Here is a 12,313-nt window from a genome sequence, read left to right as displayed (position 1 = left end):
TAATGTACCCTTTTCCATTTTCAGCCTGAAAATATGCTCCTCTCCTATGCCAAAATGAAAAATCAAATCAGTCTTGTCATTTGCAACTGATTTGTTAAGGTCCCAACTCCCTTTCCTTCTTGTCCCTCGGCTTGGCTGATGAGACAGCACAGCTGTGTTCCTGTTAGTGATTCTGATAACACCAAATTAAATGCCGTCTGAGAGATTTGGGCCATTAATATGGAATCACAAACGTCAAGCTGACTCAGATCAATAAATTAAACACTGTATAAATTCAACATCCACCTCCATCTTGCTGCCACGTTACAAATGAAGAGCCCTGGCTAACTTTAGAAAGGAAGTCTGGATTCAGCTGTGAGAATCTGATGTTTTCTCATCACTGATGATGAACAAAGACATTAAAACGCCTTACAGGCAAATTATGAGAACAGACATGATGGCTGTTTAGTATAGGGCAGCTGCTCCGTTGGAGGACTGTACTGTTATTGGGTCCATAAATGATATATCTCATAATCGTAGGTAAGGTGTATTGAAGAAAAAAAAACATCAGTAATAATGTTGAGAGTTTATAAAAACAACAAAAATCTGTATGTTAGTCAACAAGCAAATGAATGAATAAAATACAGAAGTTGACATCCCCAAAGAAATGGGTTTAACTCGACTTGGGAAAATTCTGATTCAGGTACAGCCCTATGGGGTGCAAATTTCTAAAATAATTTGTGTTTTATCAAATTACCATACAGTGAACCTGGGGCCAGGTAATATTTAAGAATGGAAAAAGTGTACACAATGCACAGAGTGTGATTGGACCTAGGGGTTAATAGAGGTGCAGCTGCTCAATTCTGCCCTGGAGCCCCCTTGCAGGTTAGTCTGGCCATGACGCTGGTACAGTCTGACAAGATTTCAACTTAAAGTCCCTCTAAACTTGGTTATAAATCTCAAGTATTTATTAAACTTGGATAAAAAACAGAATGTTTATTAAACATTAAAGTCTCAAAAACTCTGTTAACATGAGCAAAATATCCACAGACTGTCAGATTTAGGATTCAAAAAGTCCTAGCTGGAGTAAGGAACAGTATATCATCACCTTTTTCCTGCTGAGCCCCAACCTCTTCAAACAAGTGAGAAAAAAAACAGTTCAAAGTTTGGCAGAAAATACTGTGTTTATCACTGCTAGATCCTGCATTCATTGCTTTAGGAGTGTCACAGGTAGTTGTGATGGCTCAAAAATTCACAAAACTAACAAAGTTGTAAGTTGTGATGGAAGCTAATATAAGCATCTAGGTAATAGTTTTGGCGTTAATTTTTAGAAGTGTTGTTTGCTAAATACAGTTACACGTTAACTGTCTGAAAACCAAACAGGGTTCAAAAGCTGTCTAACGTTAAATTAGTCTAACATCACGTGGTATTTTATGTACATAATATGAAGTATAATAGACGTATAATCTTGCCACAATCTCGGTAAGACATAGGTCTGTCAGGGCTGATAAATGAACCCAAGAGCAGACTGGAGCTGGAGATGAATAAAATAGTTTTATTTAGAAAATAACAGAGGGAATGGGGCAAGGTCCGGGTTCCGTAGGTGAGGGAGAAGCAGTGTGAGCTGGCAGGTGAGGCGAATAATACTCCTGACGACTGTGCTGGCTGGCGGGGGAGATCGGTGATCCAGGGGAGCAGGGCGAGTTTCCTGAAGATGAGAAACAGAATGAGTAAGCAGACAAACAGAAACACAGGATGACTAGGCAAGACTGATCAGAGGCTGGGGTGAAGCATACTGTGGTTGCACAACAATCTGGCGAGGACTGGAGAGTTGGCCAGGATTAAATAGGGAGTGGTGATGAGGCAATACCAAACAGGTGCTTAGATCCCGACGGGGAACAGGTGTGCCACAGCTGTGAGGAACCGAAGACCACACCCACCAGCTCTAGGAAACAAGGAAGGGGAGACAGACAAACACCAAACCACCAAGCACACAGCAAACACTCAAAAGGCAAAAAACAAATCAAGAATCATTCACACATACACACACTGTCACCGGATGGAATCAGGGTCCAGGAGGTGTGACAAGGTCTGACTCTGAACCTCTTTGATTGTAAATGAAAACGTTAAAGGCTTTATTTTTGAGGTTGTAACTTGCGCCCAGCTGAGTTGCATTTATCATGAACCTCAGGTAACATTAGCTGGCCAGTTAATCACTCAACTCAAAGTTAACCACTACCTATTCTTTAAACTATATATTGCTTGTTTGTTTTAACGTTTGTGTAGGTGGCTTTTGGAGTGAGTTGAAATCCAATACTTACATTTACAGGTAAAATCCAGGGGGCTCAACTCCACAGCCACAGCTGATGCCATTGTTTACGCTGGGAAAACCACCGGCGCACAATGAATCTTGGGATACCTCGGGCTGCGAAGGATCCAGCTGTTGGATCCTCCAAACGGAGGAAAAGAAGGCTGCATTTCTGAGCCACATTTGAAGGAGACTTCGAAATGGGACAGCCTAGTCTTCAAAAACAGCCTTCAAAGGATGCGGTCCCTGAATTGAGACATAGCTAGAGTGCTTTAAAGCCTTATTGTATTATATTTTGAATTGTCATCTGGCCCCTCAATTTTGTTTTCCTTTACATAAATAAAGACCTTTCCTCCATAAATTGATCTGCAAAATAAACAAATTGGTGCAGAAAAATTCACCAGAATACAGAAAATGATGTCTCAGAATTTGCCTCAACATCGCCCTTGCATGTAGCAGGTCATTTGGTGATTTACTTGGAGGTTTCTGCTCAAGTGGTCTAAGCTACGAAGATCAGAGGTGATGTATCTTGCAATTCTGTGTCTATATTTCAGACTCTGCCATAATAACATGAGTGGGTTCCTGTGTGTGTGTATGTGGAGTTTCATTTTGCAAATCCGCCAGTGTGATCTTCTTTTTTTCTCCCCAGCCAGAGCCAATCGATTCTCCACAGGCTGGTGGGCTGGGAACCACTGCTTTCTGTCAGAGCCTTGAATGAGCTGGTGGGTGGATGGATTACTCCATTGTAGTGAAGTGCATGCAGCAAGAGATTTCACATTATATTAAATTAAAACCTGTAATTAGGAAAACAATGGCCTGAAAATTGTGTGACCCTATTTTATTACAGTGATTGATTTTTGAAGTCAGAAAATGGAGCCATGCTATTTACACAGTTTTGTTGTAATGCAGCAAGCATTGATTGAAGAAGACCTCTGCAATTTATTCACAAGGATAATTCCATGTAAACCTCAGCCTTGTCACATTTTGCATAAAAATATTTAATAATGCGGCGATGGTGCTCTTGAGCCAAGGAGGAGTTGGGTTTCTTGTGACAGTAATTCACTACTGTACTACTGTATGAATGAGCCCACATCTGATGTTAGTTACAGAGCAGCTGCCTATAAGAAACATACCAAGTTTAGCCCCGTAAAAGGGTTGATGGATTCATGATTTTCACATGGAAATCATGATCTAAGAAAGGTGACATTTTACAGGTGTGTAGTCTCCGAAATGACAGAAAGAATATGTTTCTGGCAAGCTGACAACATGACAAAATGATGCAAGTAATATTGGGAACTAGTAGTAAACATGAAATATGGCTGAATCCAGTCGTTGCCATGGATATGACCCTATAATTCATCTATTTCTGAATGCAGAGTTAAGGTTGTGGCCTGCTGCTCAGGTCAAAGACCAACACGCGCGCGCACACACACACACACACACACACCAACAAAGCTCCATTCTCATCCCTTCAAATCTTATTTACACACTTCAGATAATATCCTCGGAACGGAACCGACGGCTAAAATTGGAAACTTCACTCAAGCAAGGAGAAATATCTATTTGAAAACATGAATGTCTTATTCCGATCAGTAATCTGCGGTACGCTTCCCTCCGCTGCCTCAAAATCCCCTTGATCTTTCAGTCATTTAGTGCCAGTCCACTTCCACTTGTTCATTTCTCCCTTGGGGTATTTTGGAAAAGAGAATTGTAATTCTCACAGTCAATGACAAGAACGCTTAACATCAGATAAAATGCAAATATTTGAGTCTGGCTTTTTGGTAGCATAGGGGAGTTTCACCCAATGTTTGATTCTGAGAAATAATCTGTATTTCTTTTTCTTCATAGAAATGAATGCCTATACTTTTGAACTGCTCATTGACAAAGTGATAATGCTTCAACTGACAGCCAGCTCATGAAAGAGTAGAGCGAAGTGCATTCAACTTGAATATATCTATGTCATTAAGCTACACTCAAATTAAAAATAACCACTGAAACAACCAGTTTCCATATTCTCTGCCCAGAAATATCTCAATTCTTACCTGACCTGGTTTTCTCGTGTGCGTAACATGATCAATTGCACCTGAAAGCAGCATGGCAATAACCTACATAAATATGTCCTTACTTCCCTTTTCAACGCCTGCACTAAATATTAATTCTGCAAGATGTTTGCAGATGTTCCAGCTGAGACAGAAAATAAATGAAAAGTAATAACAATAGAGAGTTTGTTGCTAAATTTCAGTGTCCTCTAAAATGTTTATAAAAACTGTAGATCACTGTAGATTAGGCTCACAAGTCAATGTTTTATCCATTTAATAACTCCTGTATTTTGTCACTATTAAAGGTTCAGTGTGTAAGATTTAGTGGCATCTTGTGGTGAGGTTGTGAATTGCAACAATCTGTCCAGTCTACCACTGCCCCCCTACCCTTTCACAGAACGCAGGACAGCTACAGTGGCTGACACAGCACAAAAGGTGTCTCTTCTGAGACAGCAGAGAGTGGCCAGTCAAGAAATGAGGTTTAAGTTTATATATTAAGAAATTATATTTACTCAATTATTCAGTAAAACCATATGTTATTGTGACTTAGCCACTGACAGATAACATGGAAATTGTAAACCAAGAGTGTGTAACATTGTCAACGTTTCTGCACCACAGCCCATTATAAACCATATAAGAGAAAAAGTTTACACAAAAAGACAAGGGAAACACGTTACTTCTCTCTGTGTTTATGGACCCTCGCCAAAACTGCCCGCCAATAATAATAGCTGGCCCGCTGCCAGATTACGGTGCATTGATAGCAGCAAAAAATAAATATAAAATATTAATAAATAAATATTTTTAAGCGGTGCTGAAATAGATCTCAGTCATGACAGCAACAGTTACTCACATAATAACTTCCTCTTTAGTGGTTTTGCCTACAAAATAAAAGCACGAGAAGCTTGTTTACTATAATGCAGTATTTGGAGTTGAACTGAGCTTTTACTTTAAAAATTCTGAACGACATTAAAAGAGTCTGTAGCCTGCTTGACACACCTCTGAAAGAGCCCCCAGAAAACGTGATTCCCCTAAATGTCCTCTGCCTGGAGATACAGAGAAATGATGCCGATGCAGAGTTCTGCATGCCTGCTGAGAATTTCATGCACCTCGCGGCTGGTAACGCTAATTTATGCTGAGAAAAGAGGTGGATGCAATTCTCGGCAGGTAGCCTTCATCATCTGTTCTGCCGAATTATGGATTCACCTCTTAAAGGTCCTTTCCAGTTCCTTTGCTCTGCACACTGATCAAACAGGGTTATCACTGCATATTTTTGCTGAATCTCAATGAATTCTACTTGAGTGTAATAAAATATTAACAACTCTAAACGTTCCTAAAATATATACTTCAAATCATTTATCACCATTGATGAACCCCACAAAGGATATTATAACATTTAAAAGCAATATTTGGTGGTGCATACAATTCTCAGCAGGCATGCAAAACTCGGCACAACACCGGATATTCCCATAACATGCGGAGACAGTTAACAACTTGTTAGCAACTTGCCGCTTCAAACACATTTCTGAGGACCTCTCCATTTTTCTAAGATCAATGGCCATCAGGTCAATGCGACTGGTTTTGTTTCTGGTTTGGAATCCATACGTCTTGTTTATTACAGCCATGTGTAACGTCCACTACTGACGTAACTACGCTTGCCATAGCCTGGTTTATTCGCTCCAACCAGCTGATGAAAACGCACATATATCACAATGTCTTTTTATTTTCTTTTTTGCAACATTTCAAAAGTACGCTTAAAATTTGCATGACATTTGAATGGAAACATGGCTAGTGTCTACACTGCCTGAATTCTACCAGAAGTAGAAGAAGAAGAACGTAGAGACGAAAAATGCTCTGTAGCACTGTTTGTCAATTTTCAGCGACTGTAGAAACATGACGAGACAACACGGTGACGTTCATGGAAGGGGGGACCCATGGTTACGTAGATGATAAATGACTCATTCTAAGGTAATAAAAACATAATGTTTTACTATGTAAGGTCTTTAGACACGACTGAAAACATAGTTATGGATCTTATATTGCATTTCTGTCAATAAATCCTCAGAAATATTACAGACTGGACCTTTGACAGACATAAGCTACAGTAGGTTCCTCGATTGTGGGTTTGATGGTTGACAAGCATGCACCCAAAAATAGTAGCTTTACTTTATCTTGCCATGCTCATGCTAGTTCAGATAAATTAAAAATAATCATGGAAGTTCACTCTTGAACTTGGTGTTATAAATATGTTCATAAAGCATGTTATACTCCTCGGATTTTATACCAGATGAAGTTATTGGTATCTTCATCGTGCTGTAAAATTTGAGAATCGATTCAGTGGAAGTATATGGTACAGAAATATTACAGGTTAGACTATTAAGACAGGTCAATTTGTATGACATAGAAGGAAACCCTCCGGCTCTGTTATCCCTCAGCTTGTCTGTCACGTGACTGACAGCATTGCTACTATAAGCCTGACAGCGGTATGGATAGGACTTCTAGTCACAACCAAGTATGTGGGCATTTTTATGTTAAATCTTTAGATAAGTCTACTGCAGAAGGGCTGTGCATGAAAAGACCGATCATTTTGGACAAAATGAACATTATGCACTAAAAGGCCAGGATGAAAGGACTGATTCTCAATTTTTTCATGAAATAAGATTCATTTATTTATTTAATCATGCAATACCCCCAGAAAGGCTAAATAACACGGCTGCTGTTTCAAAATCAAAGAATACATTAAAGGTAAGAATAATCAGTAACACTTTCTATGAAGGTCATCGTTATAATGACTTATGCATATATTTATAACAAGATATAATGCATCCATAACACATTATAACAATTGTTATGATCACTTACAAACATGCATTAGACGCTATAGCAAAGTTCATAACGTATTATGACCTTTTGATTTAATGTTTTATAACTAATAACAATACCAGTTTATATCAATGTGCGGCAAGAATCTCTGACCATGTTCCATAGTACGTTATAACCATCGACTCGGCTCCGTTCCTTTTCAGGAAATTATGTACTCGTTATAAATACACTTTAGTCACAATTTAGAATTAGTGATATAAAATGGAATAATAGCTTATAGTCATGTTTAATGTTATATAGCATGTATTTGTTTGCTTTAAGTAAATTGTTAAAATGTCCATCCTTGTATAATATGTTACAGGTGGACATAATACCATATGAACTAATTATAAGACCTTATAACACATAATTGTTTGCTTTAAGTAAAGTGACACACATTTTGCGCAGGAAAACAACTTTTCTTCACTTTATGAACAATCTGTATGGATTTTGAACATTTTGCAGTTTAGCAGAAAAACACAACATAATTACATCAAGAAAACTCCTTCTCTGGGTGGTGAAAGATCGCTCCAGAGAAGACCTGTTTGCTAACCATAGGCTATCATGTAAGAAGAGGCTCAGATGTTGTAACAGATGAAAGGCAAGCCTATTGACAGGCCCTAACAGATGCAGTGGACAGTTAAAGACAACCGCTTCACAAAACGTATTAAAGGACATTTAAAAGTAATTGAATGGGAATACTGGTTGGGCAGTAGGGATGAGAATCTCTTGGCACCTCACGACAATTTGATTACAATTCAGAGGGCGGCGATCCATTTTGATGCTTCTTTCTTGTCTTTCTCTGCTTAATTTATCATGGTCAACAACAAGTCAGCGAACAAGTCAAAAGTCTCTGTTGTGTGGTTACGATGTATCCATCAGTTGTGGAGTGTAACTAAGATTTACAAGTCATGTACTGTACTCAAGTATAAACTTGATGTACTACTTTCCTTGGGTATTCCATTCCATTTCCATTTAATGCAAATGTATAGTTATACTACTTAAATACATCTCAGACAGCTTTAGTGGTTTCTTATTAGTGTCCAGTGAAAACCAGGCATCTTCAAATTTGGTGACAAATTTTAATGTTTCGGTAAACTGGAGAATTAAGTGTTAACTGTGAGTTGAAAGAATTCAGAACTTTCAGAGCTTTTTTGTAAAAGATTACTTTTTCTTTTTAGAGATATATGTCACTGTCTCGGTTTAGTCTGTGTTTCTGTTTGTTTGGTTCATGTGTCAGCACACTGGTTCTGTTTCCTGTTTTAGTTAGGTAATCGTCTGTCTTTGTTGCTTGTCGCCTGTTTCCCATTGTCCTGATTATCTAATGTGTCCCAACTGTTTTTGTTCCCCTTCCTGCATGTGTGCATCTGTAAGGTTGTCAGGGTTACCGCTATGTATTGTTGCGTCGTCTTCGTTCCATGTCAAGCGTATCTGTTTATCCTCCGTGTTACTGCACTGGTTATGGAAGTTTGGATTATTCTACCAGTTTGGACAGCAATACTACAAACATATGATGCACTGCTGTAGATAAAACTACAGTGAGCTCAGCCTTATTATTTTTGGGGTGCCATTTTCACTGTTGGAAACTAGTTTGCTGATTTGCAATACAAGCGAAGAGAGCTGTATCTGGAGCATGTGCATTGGCTACCCAAGGGCAGAAGCTTGAAATCCAAGCTGAAGTATCCAGTAGTTCATCCTTGCCTCCAACTACGTAACTGTCAGGTCAAATGATGGGCAGGATGCTGGAAGAACTACATGCCAAATTCCACTTTCTCTGTTAATATAGCGCGCACAGAGGAATTTACTGCTTCAAGCGACTGTATTTACCATCAACACTAACTAGACACCCACATAGAATGTGCCAAATTCACTTCTTCCATCACCGTACACTATGGTACATTAGTATATTAGTATGTAGTATATTAATTAGTTAATATACTACATACACCATACAATTGTCAGATCATTTTCCCTCTAAGCAGCCTACATTGCAACAATGGTATATTTATTTATTCTTATTTAAGGTAATGTAGCTTTAAAAAGTAACCTTGCAGAATCAACAGTGACATGCTATGCGGCACTGACAATTTAATTACCCCACTTTCTAATACTGTTTTCAGATGTGACCAAAATGATTACATGGTTATCGCTGATATAAATTTATAACGACTGCTGTCTCCTCTTGGTAGTAGCGCTCCTCTTTCTGTGCTCTCTCTTTTCCTTCATTCTTCATATTTCCTCATCTGTCCACCGCTTGTTCTTCCTGTCTTCATTTCTCGCTCTAACCTTGTGAGTTTGCTTTAATATTCATGGTGATTGAACCTGAGGGGAATTCAGCGTGTCTCTCTAATTTATGTGAGATAGGCTTCATTATTCACCCCATGATTTAATATGCATTATAGGATTGGTGAGTGAACATATGAGGGAGGAAATCTAAGAAACCTGCTCTCAGGATCACTGTGCTATATGGAGTAAAATGTCTGAAGAGCTGACTGATAGTCTTGCCCCAGGCGACTCCCTTATTTTGTCATTTCTGCCCCTTTTGCTATTTCTCTCTCACTTTCTTCTACCCTTTAATTTTTTGCCCATGCTAGCGACATGGCTCTATGAATGACAAAGTCTGTCAGTATGTCCACCACCCTGATCCAGACTGAAACACATGTTGAATACATTGCCATGAAATTCATTCACCGTTCCCAAACAATTTATCCTCATGACTTGGTGATAACCTGTCTTTTCCTATAGCTCAGTGTTTCTCAATCATTTTCTGTCATAACCCCCTTTCAAAAGCCAAAAAAACTAAAACAATTAAAACAACTAAAAAAGGAGCTCAGTTGAATTCAGAAAAAAAAAAAAAATACAATAAATAATTAAGGTCAGCGTGATAGCATCAGCAAAGTGTTGTTTTTTTATAACCCTATGTAAATCATGTTCATTCAACTTTTAATATATATAATATTTTTCCCCTGGTCATCCACGCTCGCCTCGCTGCAGTTGTTCTTTGCCCCCCAGTTTGAGAACCACTGCTATAGCTGCACCATGGGGTTGACGTTTCAGTGAGTGTTGGGTGTACTTCTATGAAATTTGGTACTTTCATCCGTGTTCTCCCCATCATGAATAACTAATGATACCTTAAGTTTTCATCTAACACCATCATCAGGTCAAACTTTTACGTTGTCCAGTGTTCTTTTCAGGAAGTTATGTGCCAGACTAATTCTTGGCTCTTAGCAGTAGCCAGGCAATCAGAAGAAACTCCATGAAGTCACTGGTCCCACATAGTCTAGCACAAAACGTCCCTAAATGTCATTTTTACACACCAAACAAGTGAGAAATTCTTTATTAATTGAAGAGCTTTAGAGGTGCTGGTAGAAGGATTTTGTTACTGCTGCACCGAGCCAGGTTAACTGTTTCCCCGTTTCCAGTCTTTGTGCTTAGTTAAGATAACCAGCTGCTGGCTGTTGCCTGATATTGAACAGACAGACGTGAGGTATGGTATGGATCATCTTAATTAATTCCCTGCCAGAAAACAAAGAAGCGTATATCCCTCTTAGTCAAAATGTCACACTGTTCTAACTTTACTTTCAGCCACACCAATTTTACGGCATTTGATTTGAAGACCAAAGTTTGTCTTCCAAAATAAAATATATTATGGTTAAAACATTACAGAGACATCAGTGCCACTCATAAATTACCAAGAGTTGAGAAGAAGAGTTGTGTTGTAGTGTTAACGTTGGTTGGACCGTTCTAGTACGGTTTCAGTATTTAGTTTTTTATTGTAACATTTGAAATGCAATTTAACCATAGTGACAAAAGATAAATAAAGCTAAAAATATAAGAAATACATTGCTATGGGACATCAGAACTTTTAACACCAACTCAAATTAACATAAAAACAACAGATGTGATTAAATTGTTCAGCAAGTTTACCAGCAACAGAAACACCTTACAATTAGGTAAAGAAATTCTATATCAGTTAATTTGGCAAACGGGTTGTCTCAGTGAGTAATTCGTAAATTTTCACGCATGCGTGAAGGATCTTGGACTCTTACGTTCACTCGTCATACGTCAGCTGCATGGGCTTCGTCAGCACAGGAAAAAGAACTGATTAGTTCACGACTCTCAACTGTGGGTCTGTTTGAGTCGTTCATTTGTCACGTGACAGCTCGGCTACAGGGCTGTAGTAAGCAGGCAGCACAGGAAACAGTACTGATTAGTTCACGACTCTCAACTGTGGGTCTGTTTGGGTCGTTCATTTGTCACGTGACAGCTCGGCTACAGGGCTGTAGTAAGCAGGCAGCACAGGAAACAGTACTGATTAGTTCACGACTCATAGCAACTGTGGGTCTCTAGGTTTGAGTCGTTAATTTGTCACATGACAGCTACTGGGGAGCAGGAATTAACTACTCGTTCACCGCTCACCTGGGTCCTCCTCAGTCTTTCGTTCATTCGGTAGGCTGAGTGACTGCCAGCGCCAGAGAATGAGAGGCAGGTCGGCTGTCAGGTAACAGTCACTGACACTTAATAAAGCATAACATTATTACAGAGCAGTGATGTTGTGCTAAGTTATAGTTTTAACATAGCCGTACCGTAACTTTTGTCCTGCTAGTGTTTACAACTAAAAGCTGATGAGAGTTGTTCTGGGTCCGCTCCACTTCAGTGCCCTGACAGGGTTCTACCGGGAGACGAATTACCTCCGAGGTCGTCTCCTCTCCAAAACAAACCAACCCGGTCATTAATCACATTAAAACACAGCCACATAGCAACGTTAATGTTAGCCCTGAGGTGTGTTACAGCTAACAGCTGATCCAGGTCCGCCAGAGAACGCAACGTAACTTTTACTTCTTATTTACCAACAGAGCCGTGCTGTTGTTTCACAGCTCTTGATTGGTAAACAACCTGACCGTGTTTGAGAGCGATGTGCCCTTGTTTGTTTCTCTGTCTGCAGAATCAGGACCTGATGTGACCCATTCTGCGTCCAGACCTGCCAAACTGCTGCATTTATATAATGTGTTAATATTTCTTTGTTCCTCTCTCTTTGCTGGAGTTCTTTTAAGAACTTGGTGGCTTGATCCAGATATTATTAAATTGGTCGAATTTTAATCAGAGTGTGTTTATTCATATAGTGTAT

At 39.2% G+C, this 12,313-nt stretch overlaps 1 long non-coding RNA gene across 1 annotated transcript; it reads left to right on the top strand.

The window, feature by feature from the left end:
* The first annotated feature begins 1,916 nt into the window (after window positions 1-1,916).
* Window positions 1,917-3,041, top strand: LOC123963948. Its single transcript, XR_006823289.1, has 3 exons — window positions 1,917-2,068; window positions 2,309-2,806; window positions 2,937-3,041. It is a non-coding gene; the product is annotated as an uncharacterized LOC123963948 (long non-coding RNA).
* The last annotated feature ends 9,272 nt before the right edge of the window (window positions 3,042-12,313 follow it).

The sequence above is a fragment of the Micropterus dolomieu genome, linkage group LG23, assembly GCF_021292245.1.
Source record: "Micropterus dolomieu isolate WLL.071019.BEF.003 ecotype Adirondacks linkage group LG23, ASM2129224v1, whole genome shotgun sequence".
NCBI classification, from domain to species: domain Eukaryota; kingdom Metazoa; phylum Chordata; class Actinopteri; order Centrarchiformes; family Centrarchidae; genus Micropterus; species Micropterus dolomieu.
Note: the sequence above shows the minus strand (reverse complement) of the source record. Positions and strands in the feature narration are given on the sequence as shown.